The sequence below is a fragment of the Petaurus breviceps genome, unplaced genomic scaffold, assembly GCF_028583685.1.
Source record: "Petaurus breviceps papuanus isolate PSGF00001 unplaced genomic scaffold, PetGlider_PUasm1.0 688, whole genome shotgun sequence".
Classification (NCBI taxonomy): domain Eukaryota; kingdom Metazoa; phylum Chordata; class Mammalia; order Diprotodontia; family Petauridae; genus Petaurus; species Petaurus breviceps.
Window position 1 is genome coordinate 29,212,401 of NW_027186457.1, and position 24,223 is coordinate 29,236,623.

The following is a 24,223-nucleotide window of genomic DNA, read 5'->3' on the forward strand; positions in this document are numbered from 1 at the left end:
TGGGAGCTGAGCCCAGCCCCACACTGAGGTTTTAGCTCCAGGGCGAGCCTGAACAACCACTGGCTGGAGGGACTCCACATCACCAGTAGCTGTGGCTGTCCAAGATTATCAACATATAGATGCTAAGGACAAAGTGAGAGGTCAGTACAGTGTGGACTTTGGGACTCAGTAGTTGGGAGTGCATCAGATTTTGCCCCCAGGGCAAGAAGCCGCTGAGGGCTGCAGTGAAGCCCCCACCACGTGGCAGCTTCAACTCCTAGCCTGCAGAGTGTAGGGGGACCAAGCGAACAATCTGAGGAACAATCACTCTTGCTTTAACCTGGATTGCAGTCTAGGGTGGACATCTTGGGGTGTGTGACCAGCTTGCCAGAGTGTGTGGAGGCTTCAGAGAGAGCACCCAGCTAATACCTTTGGCAGCTGAGAAAACCCCAGCATTTGGTATGAAGCTCCCCTGTCTGGTAGCAGAGTTCTACTGTGGCAAAAAGCCCAAAAGTTAAGTAATTTAGTGGCAACATGACCAGTCAAAGAAAGCAAAGCAAACAGAAGAATCCAACATTAGACTCCTATTTTGGGGACAAAAAGGAACAAAGCATGGAAGAGGAGGAAGACAATGAAGTCGGAACTCATTCACCAAAAGCTTCAAAAGAAAATACGATCTGATTACAGGCCATAGAGGACATTAAGAAGCAGATAAGAGAAGTAAGGAAAAATTGGGAAGAGAAATGAGAACTATGCAAGAAAATTATGAAATGAGAGTCAACAGCCTGACTGAGGACAATCATACCTTAAAAAATGGACTCAAATGGCAAAAGAGGCTCAAAAAGGCAATGAGGAGAAGAATGCCTTAAAAAGCTGAATTTACCAGATGGAAAAAGAATCTCAAAAGCTCACTGAGGAGAATAATTCCTTCAGAATTAGATTGGAACGAATGGAAGCTAATGACTTTATGAGAAATCAAGATGCTGTTAAACAGATCCAAACAAAAGAAAGAATAGAAGGCAATGTGAAATATCTCATTGGAAAACTACTGACCTGGAAAATAGATCCAGGAGAGATAATTTTAAAATTATTAGACTGCCTGAAAGCCATAATCAAAGAAAGAACCTAGAAATCATTCTCCGAGAAATTCTCAAGGAAAACTGCCCTGATGTTTTAGAACCAAAGGGCAAAATAGAGGTTAAAAGAATCCATTGATCACCTCCTGAAAAAGATCCCAAAAAGAAAACTCCTAGCAATATTATAGCCAGGTTCTGAAATTCCCAGATCAAGGAGACAATATTACAAGCAGCCAGGAAGAAACAATTTGAATATTGTGGAAACACAATCAGGATAACTCAGGATCTGGCAGCTTCTACACTGAGGGATTGAAGGACTTGGTATATTGTATTCCATAGGGCAAAGGAGTTGGGATTAAAACCAAGAATCACCTACCCAGCAAAACTGAGTATCATGTTTCAGGGGAAAATATGGTCCTTCAGGGGAATAGAGGACTTTCAATCATTCTTGCTGAAAAAAAAAACACAGTTGAATATAAAATTTGACATTCAGATAGAAGAAGCAAGAGAAGCATGAGAAGGTAAATGGAAAAGAAATCATAAGGAACTTATCAAAGTTGAACTATTAACATTCCTACATGGGAAAACAATAATTGTAACTGATGAAACTTTTCTCAGTATGAAAATAGTTGAAGGGAATAGAAATATATATATTATATATATATACATATATATACACACACACACAACTCTATATAGGAGGGTATATGGGCATATGAATATATATGTGAATGTTTATATATATATGTATATATATTTATATGTTTACAGGTATATGTAGATAGAAGGCACAGGCCAATTTAATAGGAAGGGATGATACTTAAAAGGTGAAATTAAGAGGTGAGAGAGGAATATAATGAGAGGAGATGGGGAGAGATAGAATGGGGTAAACTATCTCATATAGAAGAAGCAAGGGAAATGGTTACAATGGAGGGGAAGAATAGGAAGGCAAAAGGGAATGGGTCAACATTATTCTCATTGAATTTAGCTCAGAGAGGGAATGAAATATACACTCAATAGGGTATCTCACCCTACAGGAGAGTAGGGGGAAGGGGATGGGGGGGGATGATGGAAGGGAGGACAGGCATGGGGGGAGAGAAATTAGAAGCATCCACCTTTGAAAAGGAATAGGATCAAAGTAGAGAATAGAACAAGTGGGAGGTGGGATAGGAGGGAGGGAAATATAGTCAGTCTTTTACAATTTATCTACTATGTTAATGTTTTGCATTAGCTACACGGGTACAACCTATACTGACCTGCTTATCTTCCCAGTAAGGGTGGGTGACAAGGGAGGAAGGTAATGAATCTGAAATTCAAAGTTTTAAAATCAAATGTTTAAAAATACACACACACACACACACACACACACACATATATATATATACACTATTACTAATACTATTTTACATCTAATTGGAAAAAGAGATATATGGGCACTGGGGCATAGAGATCCACCATGCCCTACTGGAAAAGTCGAAAGTGGTATGGAAGAAGATAGGGAGAGAGCAGATTGCAGGAGGGGATATCCTGTGGGACTGCTATTTTAGGGTGGTGGGTAGGGGAAAAACAGGGAGAAAATTTGTAACTCAAAATCTGGTGGAAATGAATAATGTAAACCAGAAGTTAATAAAGCATTTGAAAAATGAAGAAAAGAAAAGAAAAGAAAAGAAAAGAAAAGAAAAGAAAAGAAAAGAAAAGAAAAGAAAAGAAAAGAAAAGAAAAGAAAAGAAAAGAAGAAAGTGAATACCACTTTAAGTGAATTCTTTATGATCAAAATCATGGGAGCTAGAAGACTCAGAAAAAAGTTTCCTGAAGGTCCTGGAATTCTAATTGTCCTTAAAAGGTAGAAAAGATTTGAGAAGGTGGGAGAGAGAAAGAAATGTCAGCCAGAGCTTAGTTGCAGAAGTAGCACCTCACATCTAGGGAATATTAAGTGAAGGGAAGAGGTGTCAGGGTACAAAGGCAGATCAGGACAGCAGACAGTCATGCATTTGGAATCAGGGCCCTTCTTCACCATGTGATATGGGGCAAGTCATTTGACCTCTTTAGGCCTATGTTTCCTCATTTGTAAAATAATGAGCTTTGACTGGATGAACTTTAAGCTCTTAATCCTCTGATTCTATAAGACTTCTGAAGCAGATGAATGATTAAAGAAAAGGGGGGAGTTATGGTAGGTTGCATCACACAAGCAGCAGAGAGCTAGGCCTGCAAGCATTTAGCTCATTACCGGATAATTTTCCTTGGTGTCTCTTCCTCTTGAATCCATATGTTGCTTGCCCTTGAGGCTCCAGAGAGACAAGACAAATGGTACTTTATGTTTGTGTCTCAAAAAAAAAAAAACAACAACACATGCAATACATAGCCCCTGGGTATCATCTTGAACCAAGACACCACAGTGTAATAAATTTAGAACAAGAAAATCCTCTGAGACCATCAAGTCCAACACCTCTCCCCCATTTTTGTGGAGGTCCTAAGATCATAGCTAAAGAAATGAATGGGCCTTCTTATTCCACCAAGTTCAACCATTTTACAGAAGACAAAACTGATGTCCCAAGAGGTTCAATGATTTGGCTGAGTTCATACAAGAAACTAATAGTTGAACTAGGATTAAAACCCAGATCTTCTAGTGACAAATCTTTGTGTAATTGCCATCATCATCATCATCATCATCAAAAAAACATATGCCTTCCCTTTTTCCCATCCCTCATTGAGAAAGTAAAAAAAAATAAAATTTTCTTATAAGCTTGTAGAGTCAAACAAAACAAATTCCCACATTGAATCTATCTAAATACATGTATATAGATATATATATAGATAGATAGATATATGTGTGTGTGTGTGTATAATGTGTGTGTGTGTTGTGAATCAGTACTCCTCTCTCTCAGAAGTCCTGTTTCATCATGAATCCTCTAGAATTGTCATTGGTTATTATGTTGATCAGAATCCCCAAGACTTCAAAATTGATCGTCCTTACAATTTTTTTTGTCATTGCATAAGTTGTTCTCCTGGTTCTGCTCACTTCATTCTTCATGAGTTCATACAAATCTTTCTAGGTTTCTCTGAAACTATCCCCATCAAAATTTCTTACAGAACTATAGCGTTCCATCAGATTCATACACCATGTCTTGCTCAGCCATTCCCCAATTGATAGAGACCATCTCAGTTTCTAATTCTTTCTTCTAATTCTTCACAAACAGAGCCACTATAAATATTCTTATACATATGGCTCCTTTTCCTCTTTCCTAGATCTCTTTGAGTATAGACCTAGAGGGCCAAAATATATGCACAATTCAGTGCATTTGCTTTCCAGAACGCTAGGAGCAGCTTACAACTCTACCAGCAATGTATCAATGCCCTTCTTTCTCTTCAGCTTTTCTAGCATTTTTCATTTTCTTTTTTTATCAACTTTGCCAATCTGACAAGTATGAGTCAGAACCTCAGAGTCATTTCAATTTTTATTTCTCTAGTTATTATTGATTTAAAGCAGTTTTATATGTCTATTGATAGCATAGGTTTCATCCTCTGAAAACTTCCTGTTCATATCCTTTTCCCACATACCAATTAGGGAATATCAGTCTGGCACCAAATCTTAACCACAGAAAGGCACTGAAAATTTGACTTCAACAGAAAATTAAAAGGGTAACTTCTGAAAGGTGACAGTGATGGTCTCAGTTTACTTGGAAGATCTTCATGCTTCAAATCAAAAGACCTGGGTTTGAATCAGAAACAACTGAACTCAGTATTGGGGAATTTTCAAAACTCAACAATATAAATTATTTTGGGAAATAATTTCCTATTTGACAAGAACTAGGAAAACTAGATGAAAATTTTACAGAAATTAGATTTAGACCAACATCTTACCTTTCAACTTTCTAAATCACTCAATTTTTTGCTTCTAAGTAAACTTAGGGATCCTGTTCCTTATTACAAGGGCAGGTATGTAATGCAGTAAATGGAGAGCTTTCCCAAGACTCAAAAGGACCTGAGTTTAAATTCTGTCCCAGACATTTATTAGCTGTGTGATCTGGGACAAATCATTATCCTCTATAAAATAGGGATAATAATAGTACCTAGTTCATGAGGCTGTTCTGAGAATCAAATTAGATAATATAAGTAAAACATGTTACAAATCTTGAAATGATATGTGACTTTCAAACATGTAACATCTTTGTTTCTTCTTATGTAAAATAACATTGGATCCATTTAACTAACTCAGTGTGGTATTGTAGGGTGATCAGAAGAGAATGGTGTAATGTTAATGAGATGTAAGATCTTCCCTGTCCATTAATAGGTCCTGCATGAAGCCCATTAAGAGAAGTTTACTTAGAGGAGGCTTGCTTGTAGGAAAGCTTTCACATCTTTTGCTCATTTATAATTAAGCACCGAGGAGGGTTGTGATGCCCTCTGGCTCTGAGAAGTGTATATATACTCTGAGTTGGTATTTTGCTTATGAGAAGGATCTTGTGACTCCCTGGTCAAGATTCTGAGTGGCCACATGTTCAGAGCTCCCTGACTTCCCAGATGTAAAGGCTCTCTCCATCCAGGGATGTGTGTAAAGTATAGGGTTGATTCAGGTAGTCAGAGCCCTCTCTGTTGGTCTTTATTTCTCTGCTTGTATTTTCTTTGTATTTTCTCTGATATTCAGGGTGCTTACTTTTCCCCTGAACTAGTGATTATAATTTTAAAAGATTGTTGATCCCTTAAACAGCTATCTTTCCTAGTAAAGCGGATCTAATAACCTGTGCTGGCAGCCATCCTGGGTATGCCAGTGTGGCTGCCACTATAAATGGATGTAAAGTATTTTGCACTATGAAATGTGAATTGTGGTCGTCATCATCATCATCATCATCACCACCTCTTATTTAAAGGTTATTGTAATAGTCTCCAAAGAGATCTCCCCATCTCAAGTAAATGTCCTCTCCAAACCATCTACCACACAGCTGCCAGACTGATGGTCCTAAAAGAAAGGTCTGACCAGGTCATATCCACTCTAAAAAAATGTTTTCAATGTTTCCAGTGTTCCAAGGATACAAAGCTTTCAACTTGGCATTCACATCTCTCCACAATCTGCCTCCCTTGTACATTTCAATTCTCATTCACATCATGTTTCTCCAGGGGTTATTTGTTTCAACCAAGCAGACCTGGTGGCTGTTCCCTGTACACAAAATCCTATCTCCTTCCACCATCTTTGTGCAAAAAATGGTCTTCCATTTCTGGGATGTCCTCATTCCTCATTTCTATCTTGTAGCAACCCTAGGCTTCAGAAACCAACTGAGGAGCCACCTCCTCCATAGGTCCTTCCTTATTCCCCTGGTTATTAGCACTCTTGAAATTACTCTCTAATTCTTTTTCCGTGTCTATGTGTGGGTGTGTGTGTATTTGTGGTGGATGTATTCCCTCCCTCACCCAAATAGAATATAAGCTCCTTGAGGAAAGGATTTGATTTCTGCCATTGTACCTTAAGGTCCTACAATGATGCCTGATGGAGAACAGGAGTTCAATGAATGCTCACTGAATTGTATTAAGCTGTGAGGGCTAAATGCATGTCAGGACTTTTAGGAAGCTAAGTGATATCTGAATGCTGGGCAGTCTAATGATCACTCTTGTATCTCCAATCAATCTGGTGTAAGCAGATTAGAAAAGTGTGGGTCTTATTGGGCCAGCAGCCAGTGTAATCTCTTAAAGAGACAGAAGCCTCCGGGTGATATGGCAGCACTTCCTTGACATATAGCCTAGCTTGCTGTCAGTGTGATGGATAGTCTTCCAGTGAGTTTATGGGGGCGAAAGACTCCAATCCCAGAGATAACAACTGACTTGGCATTTGTTACCCCATGCTTCCACATTTCTTTCATTCCTCTTCCAGTATCTAAAAATAAACATGTTGTTGTGTTTTTCCTGTGTGCATTTTTGTCAGATTTCCTCTCAGTAAAACAGGCAAGAGAATATATTCTCCTGAATTATGGGTTTTATCAAACCATTGAATGTCTGATCTACTGATTGGCCAGAGGCTTAGGGTCTGTTGTTAATATAGCTTGTGACGTCGTATAAGATTGTGTTAATGACCCGAGATATATAGACAGCTGGATGATATAGTGGTGATAGTGCTAGGTAGAGAATGATGGAAAATGCTATCCACATCCAGAGAAAAAAATGGAGTCTGAACACAGATCAAAGCATACTATTTTCTCTTTTTGTTTTGTTTTGTTTCTTTTCTTTCTCAGGGTTTTCCCCTTTTATTCTGATTCTTCTTTCACCACATGATTAATATGGAAATATATTTAATTTGATTGCATGTGTCTAGCCTATATCAGTTTGCAAGCTGTCTTGGGAAGGGCGGATGGGAAAGGGAGAGAAATTTAGAACTCAAGATCTTATAAAAGTGAATGTTGAAAACTAAAAATAAATAAATAAATTTAAAGGTATATCATGGGTACATTTTTCCCCAGAGAGTCGGTTGTTAAACATTTACCAGCAGCCCCCTGTATAAGAATGAGTAAATACAAATATATACAAAGTAGTTAAATACAAAGAAGTTTGGCAGGGAGGCATAAAGCAATTCTGAGGGTCAGAAAGGATTTCATGCAATGGAACTCGAGCTATAGTTTATACAAGATGGTACAGTAGAAAGAACCCTCAGGCTTCAGTTTTCTCATTATAAAATGATAGGGTTAGACCAGATAGCCCCTGAAGGTCCATACAGCTATAGAAATATGATGTTGTAGATCATCAATATCCTAGAAATTATAGAATCATAAGATATCAGAGCTGGAAGGTGTCATAGAGATCAACTGGTCCAGGGGTCAGCAATCTTTTTGAATGTGAAGATCCCTTTTAAACAATAGCAAAAAATAACAATAAGTGTGGGCATCCATATGATAGCAGTTGCAGTTTTAATATTTATTTATAGAATAATTACATACTTAAAAAAAACTTATTAGTAACACTTTTAAATGAACTTGTATTTTATTTGTCACAACAGCATCCAAAGACATTTGTGAAATAGAAACAGAAAATATGAGGAATGTTAATTCAGTCTACAGTAGGTATGATTGCTTGTTTGTTATGCTCAGTCACTACCAGGATACTTTCACACATATGACTTTGAAAATCCCTTACAAGAATTCTGCACACCCTCAGCCCACAGGTGGGGAACCATTGGTCTATTCCAAAATCTTCATTTCAACGATAATTGAAATGAGAAGCTTAGGTGGCACAGCAGATAGAGAGTTGGACCTGGAGTCAGGAGGGCCTTTGCACCTACATCCCAATGTTGTTTGTAAGGACCAAATGGTATTTGTAATATTTGTAAAGTACTTAGCACAATATCATAGGTACCATATAAATATTATTTATTTATATAGACAGCTGGATAGTACAGTGGTGAGAGTGCTAGGTAGAGAATGATGGAAAATGCTATCCACATCCAGAGAAAAAACAATGGAATCTGAACACAGATCAAAGCATACTATTTTCTCTTTTTTTTTTGTTTTGTTTCTTTTCTTTCTCATGTTTTTCCCCCTTTTATTCTGCTTCTTCTTTCACCACATGACTAACATGGAAATATATTTAATATGATTGTATGTGTCTAGCCTATATCAGATTGCACTAGCCCAAGGTTACCCACATAGTTAGGGGTAGACCAAGAATTTACATTGGAAACTCTCTGACTTCCCATCATTGCTCTTTCTGCCTGTCAATCAACAACCATTTTTCAAGCATTTGCCAGTCACTAGGCTAAGTACTGAGGATATAAGGAAAGACAAAAAACTGTCTCCCTTCTCAAGAACCTCCCATGATGATGGGTGGGAAGCACATCCCACTGCTCTTACTGTCAAGCAGTTCATCGCCCCATACTCACAGATGCTTGCTGGGGTAGGTATAATCTCAGCAAAATCACTTTGCCTGCTTCTCCAATCTATAGCTACCCAAATGGTACACTCTTTGATCCTATGTCTATTTGTTTCAAAAGATACAATTGTTATTCCCAATATTTTTCTTATTTTTCTCTTCTAAAGTTCTACTTCCCAAGCTACCTCTTCTCACAGGGCTATTTCTGATGGGTTCTACATGTGTGACTGTGGTCGGTCAACTCATTTTACTTCTCTTTTGGGGCAGTTGTCGAGGGAAGCTGCCTATATGTCAAATAGTGAGGTTGAATAAATGATTTCTAAGGTCTTTCTTTTCCTGCTCTAAATCCATGATCCAGTAATGTCCATTTGCAAAGTCTGGACCATCCCTCAACTTGCTTTAGATCAACCAATCAATCAAAAAATATTTGATAAGAAAGTACTGTGTGCTGGTGTACAAGACAAAAATGGCCTCAATGAATTTGCATTCTACTAGCCTCATAAGACTTCCCTTCTCTACACTTAACATCCCCAGAACTTTCAAATTAATTCAGTTCAATTTAACTAAATATTTATTCAATGTATGCTATATATTGTGCTAGACACTGGGGATGTGTGCACACACATGAGAGTCCCTGCCCTTAGGGACCATATGACAGGACGATGAAGCAAATATGTTTGGAATGAGCAAACATGGCACTCAGGCAATATCTCAATAGTGTGGCTGTGAAGATGGTTGTTTGGTCCCCTCCAGTTTAGAACCTGCAGGAGAAATGAATTGAACTTTTGAAAAAGAGACATTTTAATTCAAAATATTATCCCAAGATTTATAGATTTTGGTTGAAATAATTATCAAAAGACTGCAATCTATTTGAAACCCACTTACATGCTTTCTCCTTACAGCCCCAGGTGCCATAATTATCTAATTAGAAATCATGACATGGCATTGATGGGCTACCCAGCTCTGCAATTGTCAAAGGACAATTTCTTAAAGCTATCTGAGAAAATTCTTCACCCAAAACAAGTTCCTTGAATAATTCATTTTAATAGAATGCATTTGGAAACTGATCTCAAATGATCTCCTTCTTCTTTTGTTTCAACTAGCTTCCCCTTGTTCTTTTCCACAGTTCAGCTAAAGTCTTATTATCTACCAGTCCTTTCTGGGCCTGATGTGGGCATACCAAGTCATCCATAATTGATTTTTTTCCCATTTTCTATCAGGGGTACATTATTGTTCCTGCACAAATATGATCCTGGTGACTACTAATAACAATATTACTACTTGGGTTTTCCAAAGCACCATTCTCCTCTAGACCTCTAAGTGGATTCCCATTTATCATCCAATTTGTCTTCATGTTGTGTCAGTAAGGTAGGAGGAAAGGGAGGCAGTAAAGCCACATACTCATATTGTTGAACATATCCAGAAACAAAGACATGCAGAGGATAAGGTCACAGTTAACCAGTGGCAAAGGCAAGAAAAATGTCTGGCAATAAATAATGAAAATGGAGTATATGATCAAGAAAGTGACAAGGTCTTATGGGGAAGGAGTGATGCTTTCTCCCTCCTTTCCAATGTCCCAGGGAGAATGGCAGAAAGTAAACAGTAAGGATAAGGGGGGGGGAGTATCTCCCATAGCACTTAGCAGGGGTAAAAGTCTTCAGTTCTCAATATTCAGTTCAACAGTCCTGTGAGGTAGACAGTGTTGAGATGATTATTCCTACTTCAAAGATGATTAGACTGAAGTGCAAGAAAGGAGAGTGTTTTACCTAAAGTCATATAGAGAGTAAGTAGAAGAATTACCTCAGTCCCAGGCCTTTCTGACTGGTAAGCCCTCTGCTATCTCCACTGAGTCATATTGCCCCAAAGTGAGTACTTTGGAACAAGTCTTACAGGGATTTCTCATGGTGGTGCACAAGTGAACCTGGCTTTTTAAAGGTAATGCCAAAAGACCACAAACTCAGATAGGTTCTACTATGCTGGAAGAGCTTCTAAGGCAGTGCCTTTCATAGTGCCTGGCACATAAAAGGTGCCTAATAAATGTTTATTGATTGATAGCAATGTCTTGGCAACAAATTGCATCTGCTTTCTGAGAACCAGTTTAGCTAAGTAGAGACAGACTCATTACTAGAACACTGGTCATTTGGTGATAAAGCCTTTGTTCATGGCAACCCAAGAAGCAAAAAAAACATAAAACACCCCTGTGTGGTCCTTTGATTGTTTTGTAATAATGGAGGCATAAGAAGCAACAAGGAAAAACATTTATTAACCACTTACCATGTGCTAAGTACTTACACTATGCTAAGTACTAGGATATAAATAGAAATGTGAGACAGTTCCTGCTCTTAAGATCATGTTCTAATCGAAGGAAACACACAAATAAGAGTTCCATCTACAGGGTGTATAGGAAGGCTGAGTGGTCCTAAGGCCACAGCAACAATGTAGATGACAAAACCTGAAGGTTCTTAAGGTACATTGGCACATCAGAAAGCTATACCTGGGCATTTGGAGGGCATAACTAAATGGGAGATATGGAAGCCAAGGAAAATACCAGTTTATAATATAAACTCCTTCTTAAGTTTTTACAAGGGAGATGGTGGGAAGTTTATAACCAGTACCACATAAGGAGCATTAGGAAATAGTGGAGCTCAAAGCAAGTTTACAGAAAACTCAGCAAGAGTCACAACTCAGTCAATTGATTTGAGGGGGCATTCAATGATACAAATTGGAATTTAGAGGACAAACAGAACTCTTTTCTCCATCCATGTGACTGGAACCACAACATATAGATTCTGACTTCAACAGTCTCCAATGGTCTACATGAGAGAAGATAAATGAATGACAACTGAAAAACACAAAGGTGGAAAGGACAGCTAAACTAGATCAAATGTACAGAAAACATAATTTACAGACAACGCTATTATGCAGACATTGAGAGATGAGTTCTCAAATTAACTGAAAAATGAGAAATATCAAATGCTTAGGGAAAAAATTATGGCCTTATTATTACAAAGAGGAAAAAACTGGACAAATTATCAGTCACTTGCTGGTTTTTTTGGCCATATTATCATATTTATGTAAAAATGTAAGATGTTTTAGTAGCCACAAGAAAGTAGGGAGAGAGAAGAAATAAATAATTGTATAATGTCTATTATGTGCCAGGTACTGTGCTTAAGTACTTTGCAATTATTATCTCATTTGATTCTCATAACAACCCTGGAGGGTAAGTACTATTATCATTCTACTTTTTTTAAGTAGAGGAAACTGAGTCAAACAGAGGTTAAGTGGCTTACCTTGAGTTATACACCTAAAAGTATCTGAGGTCAGTTTTGAACTCAGGACTTCCTGAATCAAGGTCTAGAACTGTCTCCAGTAAAAGGGTAAAGACCATAAGCTATAGTATAACTAAATTAATTTCTAGGTTAATTTCCATGCCTCTGGAACTATTAGTCAAGGACATGTTGGAAGTTGAAAGGAATTTATTAACTCCATTCCAAATATCCAAAGGTCAGGGTTGAATTTCCACAGAGAGGAAGTATTTTACTTCAGGAACTCTGTTGTACTGGCTGGGAATGCCATGAATGTGACTCACAAAAGAGCTAAACATTCCCCGCACAAGAGATCACTTTCACTCCTTCTATGAGTGTCATTTAAGACATAAAATGTTCAACCACATAATTTTTCCCTGGTTGGTAACATTTCCTGAATTTATAGCTGGCCAGTGATACTGACCAATTCTGGCAGGCAGAATTAAATTTTGCATTTGTCAAGATATATGACAATGGGTTCCATTATTGGAGCTGAGGTCCATATATATTGGCTTGGAACTTATCAGTAACAGAATATTTCATGGTCAAGAACCTAATGCAACTTTGGTCCAGAAAATGATAATCTGACTGTTGATGAGTCATCATGAATAGACTTGTGATGGACATCCCTCCCTGCTCCCCTGACATAACCCTCTAGATTGCTGTCAGTGTTAAATGAAAAAGATTTATTTTTATTTATAACACTTTTGATCATGGACCGTAGTCCACGTTTGAGGAAGATGACAGTCCTTAAAGGCCTGTTCATGTTTCTTATCCTAACAATTTCAAGAGATCTCCAGAGGGATCAGGTCAGAATACCCCTTCATGTTTCTTCTCCTTGAGTTCATGTCCATGAGTGAGATCAGTTGAGAGACTTAGCAATAAGGGCACAACTCATCCCAAATTTCTAACATTAGCCACCAAATCCTTGGAAAGTCTTTAGCTCTTGAAAATTTTACAGATATGACCACAATGCAAGTGCTTCTTTTCTAAAGGCTTAACACTAACTGTTACCCACATTTTTGTTCACATATTTGATAGAAACCCTGCAGAACTGCGATTTACTGAGTAACAGTTTTGGATTGCTAAACTCTGACTCATTTAATTCTCCCAATAGACTTTCTTTGTCCTATTGCAATATCTTTCCAAATAAACTGAAGTGATGAGATTACCCATTCATTCAAAACAGATGTAATTTAACAGGACCACCAGGTGAACAATAAGCAAAAATGTCCCTCCAGGGTCTTCAGTCCTTGGTGCTACCTAGTCAGCTCATCTTCCACCCCGCTAGACCCATCATGGCAGAAGAAGACCTGGTGGCCCTGTGGAAGCAGAAGCTGGCTGAGCTACAGGAGAAGCATGGGGACTCTTCTGGTAACCCAGAACAATAGGAGGCAAAACACAGAGAAGCAAAAAGGAGAAACAATATTCTCGATAAAGTTCTGGATCAGTTAGCATGGACCAGGTTAAGTGATTTAACACTTGTAAAGTCCAACCAGTAGAGAATGACATCATACAGATGGTAAGATACAGCTGAGTGGAAAGAATATCAGAGCAAGGATTAATAAAAATTCTTGAAAAAGTAAGCCAGCAAAACAGAAAAGAAAATAGCAATTAAGTTCATCAGAAAAAAAGTAATGGAGTCTGATGGAGATGATAGGTATTGAAATCAAATGTTTAAAGACTTATAAACTTCTTGAAAAATACGTAGGAAAAGACACTTGGCAGAAGTGAAGATCTAACTATATTGTAACTTTGTTAGTTATAGTATATAGTATAACTATACGCTTTCTGTATACGTTTTGAGAAAGAATCAAATAAAAAGGACTTCTTTATGTAAAAAGAAAATGCCAATCCATCCTCAAATTGCATAGGCATACACTATTTCATAGATTCCAATATGTGTCATTGATTGCAAATGTAACATTCGTAACCTGGAAAAGTCTTGCTCCTGAGATTTCATGAACCCAGGTAGACCACCTCTCTGTACACAAAGTTTTCAGATTTATCAGAGGACATGAACAAGAAATACACAGTATGGCCAGGAATGAATCAATTGTAATCTATACCATGTAATGGCATACCTCAAGTGATGACATCCTAATTCCATCAATATACTGTTGGAAACCAAAAGATAACTCTTATAAATTGATGCAGAATAAAATGAGCAGAAGAGAAAATCAATTTATACTAGGAAATCAATATTATAAAAATGAACAATTTTGATAGAAAACAATCCTGATCAACAAAAGTATTAACAGTGATTCCACAGGACTTAGAATACATGTATATTCTTCTGTATGTATATGTCCATATATGTATATATACACTATATAATACATATATATCTACATACAAATAGAGCACTAGAGTTAGAGATATAAAGGCCTGAGTTAAAGTCCTGCCTCAGATACTTAACTAGCTATGTGACCCTCAAAAGTCATTTAACCCTCTTCCTCATTTTCCTCATCTATAAAATGGGGTGACAATAGCATCTAATTCCAAGGATTAGTATGAGGATCAAATCAGATAATATTTTCAAAATATTTTGCAAACCTGAAAATAATTTACATCTAATTGATCAATATACACATATATAAAATTGTTTTATGAATGTGTGTGTTTGTGTACGTGTGTATACACAAAATGTCCAAGGCTATTTTTGTATGAGAAGTCACAGGAATAATGAATGAAATCAGGTCAATCAATCGATGACACATTTTCCAGCAATGACAGTGTGAACTTGATTACTGTATTGAGGGCAAGAGGTTGAATGTATGGTAGGGGTGGGGTTAGGAATGTGGTATCAAGGTGGTGGGTGCAGTGTGTAGAACACCAGCTCTGGAGTCAGGAGGACCTGAGTTCAAATTTGGCCTCAGACAGTTGACACTTACTAACTGTGTGACCTTGGGCAAGTCACTTAACCCCAATTGCCCTGCCTTCCCCCCCTCCAAAAAAAGACAAAAACAAAGAAAAAAAAGATTCATCAAGGCAAAATATGCATGACAGAAAGATAGCTGGGGTGCAGTGTGTAGGATGGGCAGCCTCCTAGATATGGCCGACTATCACCAATCAGGAGAACACAGACTTCTATGGCCTTAGCTTCTTCATCCATAAAATGAAGGGAATTGGATGAAGCGATCTCCAAATTCCCTTTCAGCTCTAATCATCGGCAGAATGATCTTCTGCAGAACAGTCTCTGGTCTTGCCCCAGCTCTCTGGCAGAGATCCTGCACTGGGCCATGTTTAACTTTACAAAATATTCAACAAGCTCCAGACACATATGGAATGGATTATGTTTTTAATTGTATTCTTGCCAGTGCTTGTCTTCAAATGAGGAAGCTATTAGAGAAACTCCCAAATTAGGAAATCAAATGGGGTACAGCTCAGCCTTGCCCCCACATCACCTGTTTTTTTCTGCTCTTGCCCAAATCTGTCATCAATGGTCCTCCTTGGTAGGATTTTAACAGGCCTTCTCCAACCTTGGAAATAGAAATCATCACAATTCAACATAACAATTCTTGTTATTTTATTTGCTCTTTACTTGACAATTCTCTCCAGTCCTCTTTGTTACTTCATCACAGTACTTTGGTGAACATGGATTATCCAAGACCTTACCAAAGGAATGCATTCCTTGGCAGGTCCTATAAAGCTAGTGAGGTTTTGTGTACAAAGCTAGCAATGGACCGTGGTTCTATTACCAGAGAACCAACTTGGCCAAGTTCAGGAAGGTTCATCACCTAGGAGATTGCAGGGGAGGTAGAGGACTGAAGGAAGGAGGGCATGAATCATTCAGTCATGGTATGGTGTAAAGGTGGCTAAATTAAGTGTCAGAGGACTTGAGTTTTGATCATACTTCTGCCTTTTATGCCTTGTGGAACCTTGAGAGAAATTCTCTCTCTGTATCTTCATCTCTCTCTCTCTCTCTGTATCTTCATCTCTCTCTCTCTCTCTCTCTCTCTCTCTCTCTCTCTCTCTCTCTCTCTCTCTCTCTCTGCATGTATGTATTTTTTGATCTCTTTATCTATCTATCAAATTTAAGGCATTGATCTGGTGGTCTTTTAAGGTCCTCTTCAGTTCCCAAACTATACAACTTTAATATTTACTAACAATTAATAATCTGTATCAACAAAACCATAGCTTCATGGTGAATTGAAGTGCTTTAGAGGTAAAAATGCACCAGAAAGTCTCAGTCATACTTCTTGTGTTTTCTTACCTTGAATCTGGTCACATTAACCCACTTAAGACAATGCAAAATAAAGCCCTGTTGAATTATGTTACAAATCAGTACCAGATATTCCTGGCCACTTAAGGGAACTTCCATTCTGGGAGATTTGGTAGTGGGGAAAGGAAGGAAGTAATGTTTTGGTGTAAGGAAGTGGTGTGGGAGGGTAATAGCATTGGTCCAGGCTATCCAGTGATGGGGTAGGAGGGAGTGAGGCAACACTGTTGTGTCTCAGAAAAAAGAGTCCTATTTTTTTTCATAAGATGATAATATGCTAATTATCCATGGGTCCCAGGCACAGACACAGGGTGACTCAGTGACTTTATATGTAGACATTTGGTATATATGGTCCCCAATAGAAAAATAATTCAGGCCTCTCTGTTTCTATATTTGGTTAGATTAGTAACAAAACTTAGAACTTAACACAGTAGACTAGCCTTGTGAGTCTCTGATTCTGTTTTGTCTTCTATCAAGGAAGTAATCAAAAACAAGACAGATGTGGAAGCTATAGACTGAAGCAATTTAAATATTACTATAGTCATAAAGTGGGCAGGACAGTGGATCTGTGGGGTCAGAAGGCAACAGCTGCTGCCCATAACTCTAAGAAGGACACCAGCATAATATTTTAAGACTTTCTATAATTGTCTTATATACATAGTTGTTTTTTATCTTTCATTTTCTAAGGGAACCAATGGCATCAGGGTACGATGTCTTGAACTGTGAGTGAATTGGATTTAAGTAAGGCAGACTTGCACAAAGTTGACAACCTCACTCTTTTCCAGAGTCATCAAAGTACAATGGCAAAACAAAAAAATCAAGATGACTGGCAATGGCCCAGGAGGCAGTGGATGACCTCGGCATCTTTGATATCTGACCAAGCTCTAAGCACTCTATGTCACCTGCTTTAGCCACCTTCAAGGCCATTGTAACAAATATTCTCATTCAGAAGTCTTCACATGTTTGAAGTACACATCCCGCTAATTTACAGGCTTGGACCTGTCAGTTCTCCTCAACCTGGTTTAGCCAATCTGCCAAAGTGGTTTTATCAGGGTGTGGCTGCTATATAAGTAGAACCAATATATCGAAGTTAGTGTCTGAGGCTGTTTCCTTCTATTGCAATGATAGAGCAAAGGGTAAATCGAAAAGTGGGAGAGCATCCAAGTAAGACTTGGTCATAGCAAAACATTTTAGCTTCAGGATCTTGTGTTCTTGAGTAGTCTTTCCTGTGTGTCAGTATTTCATGTGTCTCTGAGGCAGAATTGTGTGCCAGACTGTGCTGTAAACTTCCTGAGGGCTTGATCACAAAGAACATGAAAGTAAAGGGAAGTAAGTACATTACAAGATATCACAGTATTTGAAGTTCAGATCCTAACATTGTCCATTATTAGCTGTATGACCTTAGATAAGTGACCCTAGGTATCTGTTTTCTCATCTATAAAATGAGGGGGTTGGAATACATAAGATACAAGTTCGTTTCCAGGTATAAATCTTCATCTAATGATCTTGTGGAACTATGGATTTAGATGAGTATCAAATCCTGTGTATGACTCTGGACAAGTCATTTAATCTCTGATGGACTATTCCTTTAAACCATAAGTTTACATAAAAGGTGGTGTGGTTTCAGAGACAGGAAACTATGGTTCAAATTCTGACTCTACTACTTGCTGGTTGGTCGACCTTGACAAAGGTCATTTCTCTGAACCTCAGTTTCTTCATCTGTAAAATGAAGGAACTAGACTAGATGATATCTGAGGTCTATCCAACTAAAAGTCTATGAGGCCAGGATGAGATGCTACTCTGTGTTAGTGGAGAGCAATTCCATCGACAGAATATCTTCTAATAATTAAGCCTTCAATCCCAATGTCTCTCCAGCGGCCAGATTGTCACCCCCATCATCAATCACCAAAGCCACATTGCTGTTTTCATTGTAAGAGAAGGAAACCAAGTGTTCCTGTCAGCCCACCTACAGAGCCATGCTATTAGTGAGGTCAATGATCATGATTCATTCCCACTCAACCCACTCACAAGCTCCACAAAGACTGACAGGGAACTTGTCCAATTCTGCCTGACTGTCATCGTTTCCATTAGAGCTTTGCACAAAGCCTTTTGTGCTCACTCTGCTTTTATAGTAAGCGGGTAAGACAGGTGGGATCTCACATTCCACTTTGACAGGCTAAGTTACAGCTGCAATTTTATTCTATATAGGGAGGAAAAAAATAAGAAAGAAAGAAACCTACCTCCCCTCACCCTCCTTCCCCAAATCACTGCTTCTTTAAATAGAATCTTGCCTGGGATGCCTCAATTTCCTATTCATGGCAAGATGCAATATAAACCTTGCACCTCTGACAAAATCCCTCTAGTTTAATTCTCCCTCCCAAATAAAGCTAATGCTTGAAGCTTAAGCAAGGAACAAAGATGATTTCTGCACCTCCCATCATCCTGGTCATTAGCTCAAGGAGCAAGACAAAATGGAGAAATAAATCTGCTTTCTTGTTAGTCGGACTTATTTAAATTTTCCTCTTTCTTATAACCAGCAACAAATTACCGGTATTGATAAACCATCAGAAAATAAAATGAGACAATTTTATTGACAATTGAATGAAGCAAAGCTTGAGTTGTGCTGGATCTCAGATATCAGGCTTTTCCAGATTCACTAAATTTCTGAAAATAGTATGTGTTAAAAAAATTTTGATCTATGTAGCATGCACTGAAATCTTTATCTACATTAGCTAAGACACCAATTTGCACCCCTGTTGCACCCTAATAGGCTGATTTATTATGGTTTCCTAAGCGCTATTAATGAAGGAACTTGAGTTTTTTAGCAGCCTGAATCAATTTCATTTTGGAAGGCGGAAGAATTTGTCAATGACCACATCTCTTGTTGCCTCTTTTACTAGTCTGATGAAGAATGCCAGTTCTGATACTGTTTGTATATACAAGAGGTAGATAGATAACAACAAGAATAGCTAAGGTTTATATCGGGGTTTAAAGTTTTCAAAGTCCTTTATTTATTTCATTTAGTTTTCACATGAATTCTGCAATGGAAGCGATATTACTATTCTGATTCAACAGATAAGAAAACTGAGGCTGGGAGGTTAAGTGACTTGTCCAGAACTGCTCAGATACCAAGGATCTGAGATACCATCAAAACTCAGGTCTTTTGACTCCAAATGAAGGGCTTGATCCAATGAACTGCCTAGATAAGCATCTAAGTGTTTGCACATCTGTCTGACCACATGATTGATCAAAGGATCTTCACTGAAAAGAACCCTAGAATCCATCTGTTCCAATCTCCTCATTTCACAGACAAGAAAACTGAGCCTCAGAAGGGAAATGACTTGTTCAGGGCCACACAGTATCACAGGGAGAATTTTAATCCAATTCTTCCTAACTCCAAGTATAACACTCTACTGTCTTGACATGGAGTAGACAAGATTCTCCATAACATTTCAGACAGATCAAAATACATATTTTCAGTGAAAACACAGGAAAGCTCACTATTGTCACAAAAGGGGCACTTGATTGCTCTCCTGACTTTCAAGATCCTGATGAAAATTAGTTGAACTAATCAATGATTCTGAAATGTGTCAATTGGATGGCACCAAAATAAAAGCCAGGAGTGGGATGTAAAATTTAGTCAAGTGTGCACATGTGTGTGTGTGAGAGAGAAGAAGAAGAAGAAGAAGAAGAAGAAGAAGAAGAAGAAGAAGAAGGAGGAGGAGGAGGAGGAGGAGGAGGAGGAGGAGGAGGAAGAGGGGAGGGGAGGCAAGGGGAGGAGGGAGGGGAGGAAAGGGGAGAGGAGAGGGGAGGGTACTTTGATTCCTGAGGGGTGCTTGTCATTTGCTCTAGAAGAAAGAAAGGAGAATATCACACTGCCTCCCTTCCACCCTTTCCCTCCCCCTGAAAAAAAAATTTCTAGGAGCTGCAGGATAATCTAAATAAAAATATGAAGATGCAGAAGACCTGACCTTTATTCTCTACTATTATGAATTACTCAAATAGTGTAGGTCTAATAGGAAGGGAGTTACCTAGCTAGCAAATCAAAGTTGATTTCACTTCTGAGGGAGTCTAAACTCATAGGAAGTGCTATAAGATTGGATGTCTAAATGGATCTTTGGGATAAAAGCAGTACTTGATGAAATTTTGGGGAATGAGTGATTTCTCACTCAATCTCATTTCTCTTCTGAGGGGAGTCCAAACCATAAGGTAGTGCTATGAGTATGAAAGACAGTAAAGCCCTGAGGAAAGGTGAGATTCACTGTAGGGAGAAAATAATATTAGTTATACACTATGGTGGGTTTTTCATATGTTTCATTATTTTTGTAGACTGTAACAGAAGCTGTCCTGCAATCAATTTCCCTTGTTACCTCGAGTGCTTGTATAAGACCTGGGGACCCTTATCCATATCTGTGAAGACCTAGATACAGATTATATTCAAACTATAATTTGAGACTTCACATTAGGAACTCTGACTAGGGGCAAAATGAGTTAAAGACAGATATAACTGGGGGCAAAGGGGAGCAGGAACTCCTAAGATGGAAACCAGTCTATGAAAGACCAGAGCTGTAGTTCTGAGTTGAGGGTTACATTTTTATAACCCAAGATGATATTCATATTTTTGACAATTATGTCACTCTATTGATTCATTTAATTTGCAGTCTACTTAAAAAAAACCAGAGAAAACACAAAGGAATTTGTTTGCTTCTAAAGAAGTCTGTGCTTAGAATGTCCTGAGAATTGTCCAACTCAGTAGGTCACGCACATCATCCAAGAATTAATTAGTTATACCAAAAACTAGAAACCAAAAAGGAAACATGTAAAAAAATTATGGGTCACTTTGCCATAAGGCTCCCTTCTCTCTGCCTCCCATCTGGCAAACTGATTTATTCCTTGGGTGTGACTAATTTGGAACACTCTTCTTGGGTGTGGTTTTTTTTTTCTTTCTGGCAGAAGTTCAGAAGAAAAAGGAACAGACTTTTCTGGCCTAGAACAAACAGATCCTGGAGCTGAGCCCTACTGTATCCTTACACCTTGTAACATGGAGTCTTCTCCATGTATATTGCTGCAAAATACTGAACTTATCTGTCATAGAAGAATAAAGCATGATGGGACCCCAGCAGGTCATGTCATTCAGTCCTGTTTTTTTTTTCACATCCAAGCGCCCACAGACACCTAGGGTCTGAAACCTAGGTCTCCTGAGTCAGTCTGGTGTTCTTTCATTGGGTCACATAGCCTCTGTGAGCAGTCACAGAGGGAGTTATCAAGGATGGAAGAAGCAGCAAAAGGACAATTGTTGGTTTTGACAAATTTTGACTGATTATTTGAGCTAGAGTAATTTGTGATATTATCAAACACTTGGTACCAGGTGCTAAATGAAGCTCTGTGTGTGTGTGTGTGTGTGTGTGTGTTTAGCTGTTTTCAGTCATATCTAACTCTTCATTACCCCTTTTGGGGTTTTCTTTGCAACGTTCCTGGAGTGGCCTGCTATTTCCTTCTCCAACAGAAAAGTCTCTACCTTCAAGGAGTCTTCATTCAGTCTAGAGGAAAAACATGTATCCAGAAAAGTGAGGATCATAGGAGCATAGATTTAGGATTGCTAGCCTTAGCGATCCAGAGAACTTAGATGACTTTTCTAAGGTCACACAATAAGGGGCAGAACAGAGAATTGAATCCAGGTCGTTGGGCTCCAAATCCAACATTCTTGACCCTATACCACAGACAAGCTCTAAAGTTGCCTATTTACTCACTGATGTTTAGGACCTTATGTTCATATTTCTTTGTTAGTATAAATAACCATACTTCGATGCTTATTTCAACGAATCTGTGTTCTCCTCCATGGGAGTATTCCCAAGAAGATAGGTCACAACTCCTCCATGTCTTCTGAGAAGTTTAATCACAGAGCAGATACCAAGAACATTTGAACTGACCTTCTCTCCAGTTTTCTTGTCACTGTATGAATAACAATTAGTATCTGAATTATTAGCTATTGATCAACATTTACAATTACAAAGGAAATGCTATACTAGGCACTCTACTAGGGACTGAGGACACAAAGATAAAATGAAACAGTTCCTGTCTTCAAGGAGTTTTCATTTAAAATGGGAAAAGAGTAAATAAATAAAAAAGCTTATGTATACATCATCAAAAGAGAGTGGTTTTTTGAAGGTGAAATTGAATAGCAGTCAGATATATGTGTCTTTAAACTTGAATCTGTACAAAACTCTGCTTTGGGGTTCCAGGTTTTGCTTTTGTTTTGCTTTATTTTTTAGGGAGGCTATTTGAGTCCATTATGTTTCTGCCTAGCTTAAATCTAACATCATCTTTCCTGAAGAGAACAAAGTGTGGCCTCCATATTAAAGGGAACATCATAATGAAACCTTATTAAGCATTGGATGTACATGGTTGATATCAGGGTGTATGGATGCACCAGAAAGTACGTCATACATCTCTTTTGTGGAACACTCATGATACTAAATTTGCACTTGATGAATGTGTTAACAAACACTGAAAAAAGACAGAAACTGAAGGCTCTAGGTTTAAACCTAGAGGTCACATCGAACCAAAGATGAAGGTGATACTTAGAAATATTGTCCTCTCTCCTCTAGGCAAAAGACATTGAGCCTAAAGATGCAAAAAAGAAGGCAGTAGCTAGAGATTTACTAAGAGGTCAACTGAAAGCAAAACTGAATGGAAAGAATGCATCCATGTAGCTACAATACATTATATCATTTATAACATTTATAATACATTTATCTCAATCCATGCACACTCAGTGCCAGTCTTAATGTATACCTTTAGAATGATAAAATGAATCACACCAGATATTGAAAGTAATCTCAAAGAAAGCCATACAATACTGGGTTCTTCCTTATAAGGCAGTCAAAGAAAGTTTAACTTTTGTCACCAAATTAGGAGGAAAGATGGATATTCATAGACTGCTTGGTAAAAAGATCAAACACCTTCAGAAACAGTTTTGGAGTAAGCATACATCAGTGACCCAGAAATAGTCTAGAGACATGTATCACCAGAGCAGCAAGGTGGCACAGTGGATAGAGCACCATGTCTGGAATCAGAAAGACCTAAATTCAAGTCTGACCTCAGACAAGCTATGTGACCCAGAGGAAATTATTTAATCCTGTTTGCCTCAGTTTCTTCAACTGTAAAATGAGCTGGAGAAGGAAATGGTAAGCCACTCCAATATCTTTGCCAAAAGAATCCCAAACGGGGTCATGAAGAGTTGTACATGACTGAAATGATTGAACAACAACAAATTGCATCATTAGATTTGTCAAATGTAGTTGAAAGTGGCTCACCTCTGGATGAATTCTATGAAATAGCTAAGATTCATGACCAGACTCAAAAAAGCCCTCCATGGATGATGTACATATGAACTCATTGAGCAATGTGTTGACAAGAAAGCTTCCAAAAAATGACTAAGTCATGCAGTCGTGGAGACGAGTGGAAGGGGAGTGTATAAACATGGGGTTTTTATGGCAATTCAGAATGGGATCTTTTCACAAAAATTACAGAAGGATTTTCCATAAAGCACTCAGATTTACCAATGTAGATTACACAAGAAATCGGTAGAAGCCATACAACATATCACTGTGGGCTATTAAAACTGGCATATAACAAATACTTAGCAAAATGTAACCTGGTAAATATGATTGTACATCAGAATATTTTTCATGGAATGAGAGATGACATATTCCTCCTGCTGTAAAGAGAGCCCAAATATTCTCAAGAATGGAATCATTATTCTATACTGGAAGCAAACCATATCACAAATC

The 24,223-nt window shown here is 38.2% G+C and overlaps 1 long non-coding RNA gene and 1 pseudogene across 2 annotated transcripts in view; one reads left to right on the forward strand and one right to left on the reverse strand.

Annotated features, from left to right (window-relative positions):
• Positions 1-7,937: 7,937 nt before the first annotated feature.
• LOC138174296 (uncharacterized) overlaps positions 7,938-24,223 on the reverse strand; it is a 40,969-nt gene continuing 24,683 nt past the window's right edge. For both annotated transcript variants that reach the window (XR_011171669.1, XR_011171668.1), the window contains one exon: positions 7,938-9,664. This is a non-coding gene — a long non-coding RNA (uncharacterized lncRNA). The remainder of the gene's footprint in view (positions 9,665-24,223) is intronic.
• On the forward strand, positions 13,507-13,875 carry LOC138174295 (programmed cell death protein 5 pseudogene; annotated as a pseudogene).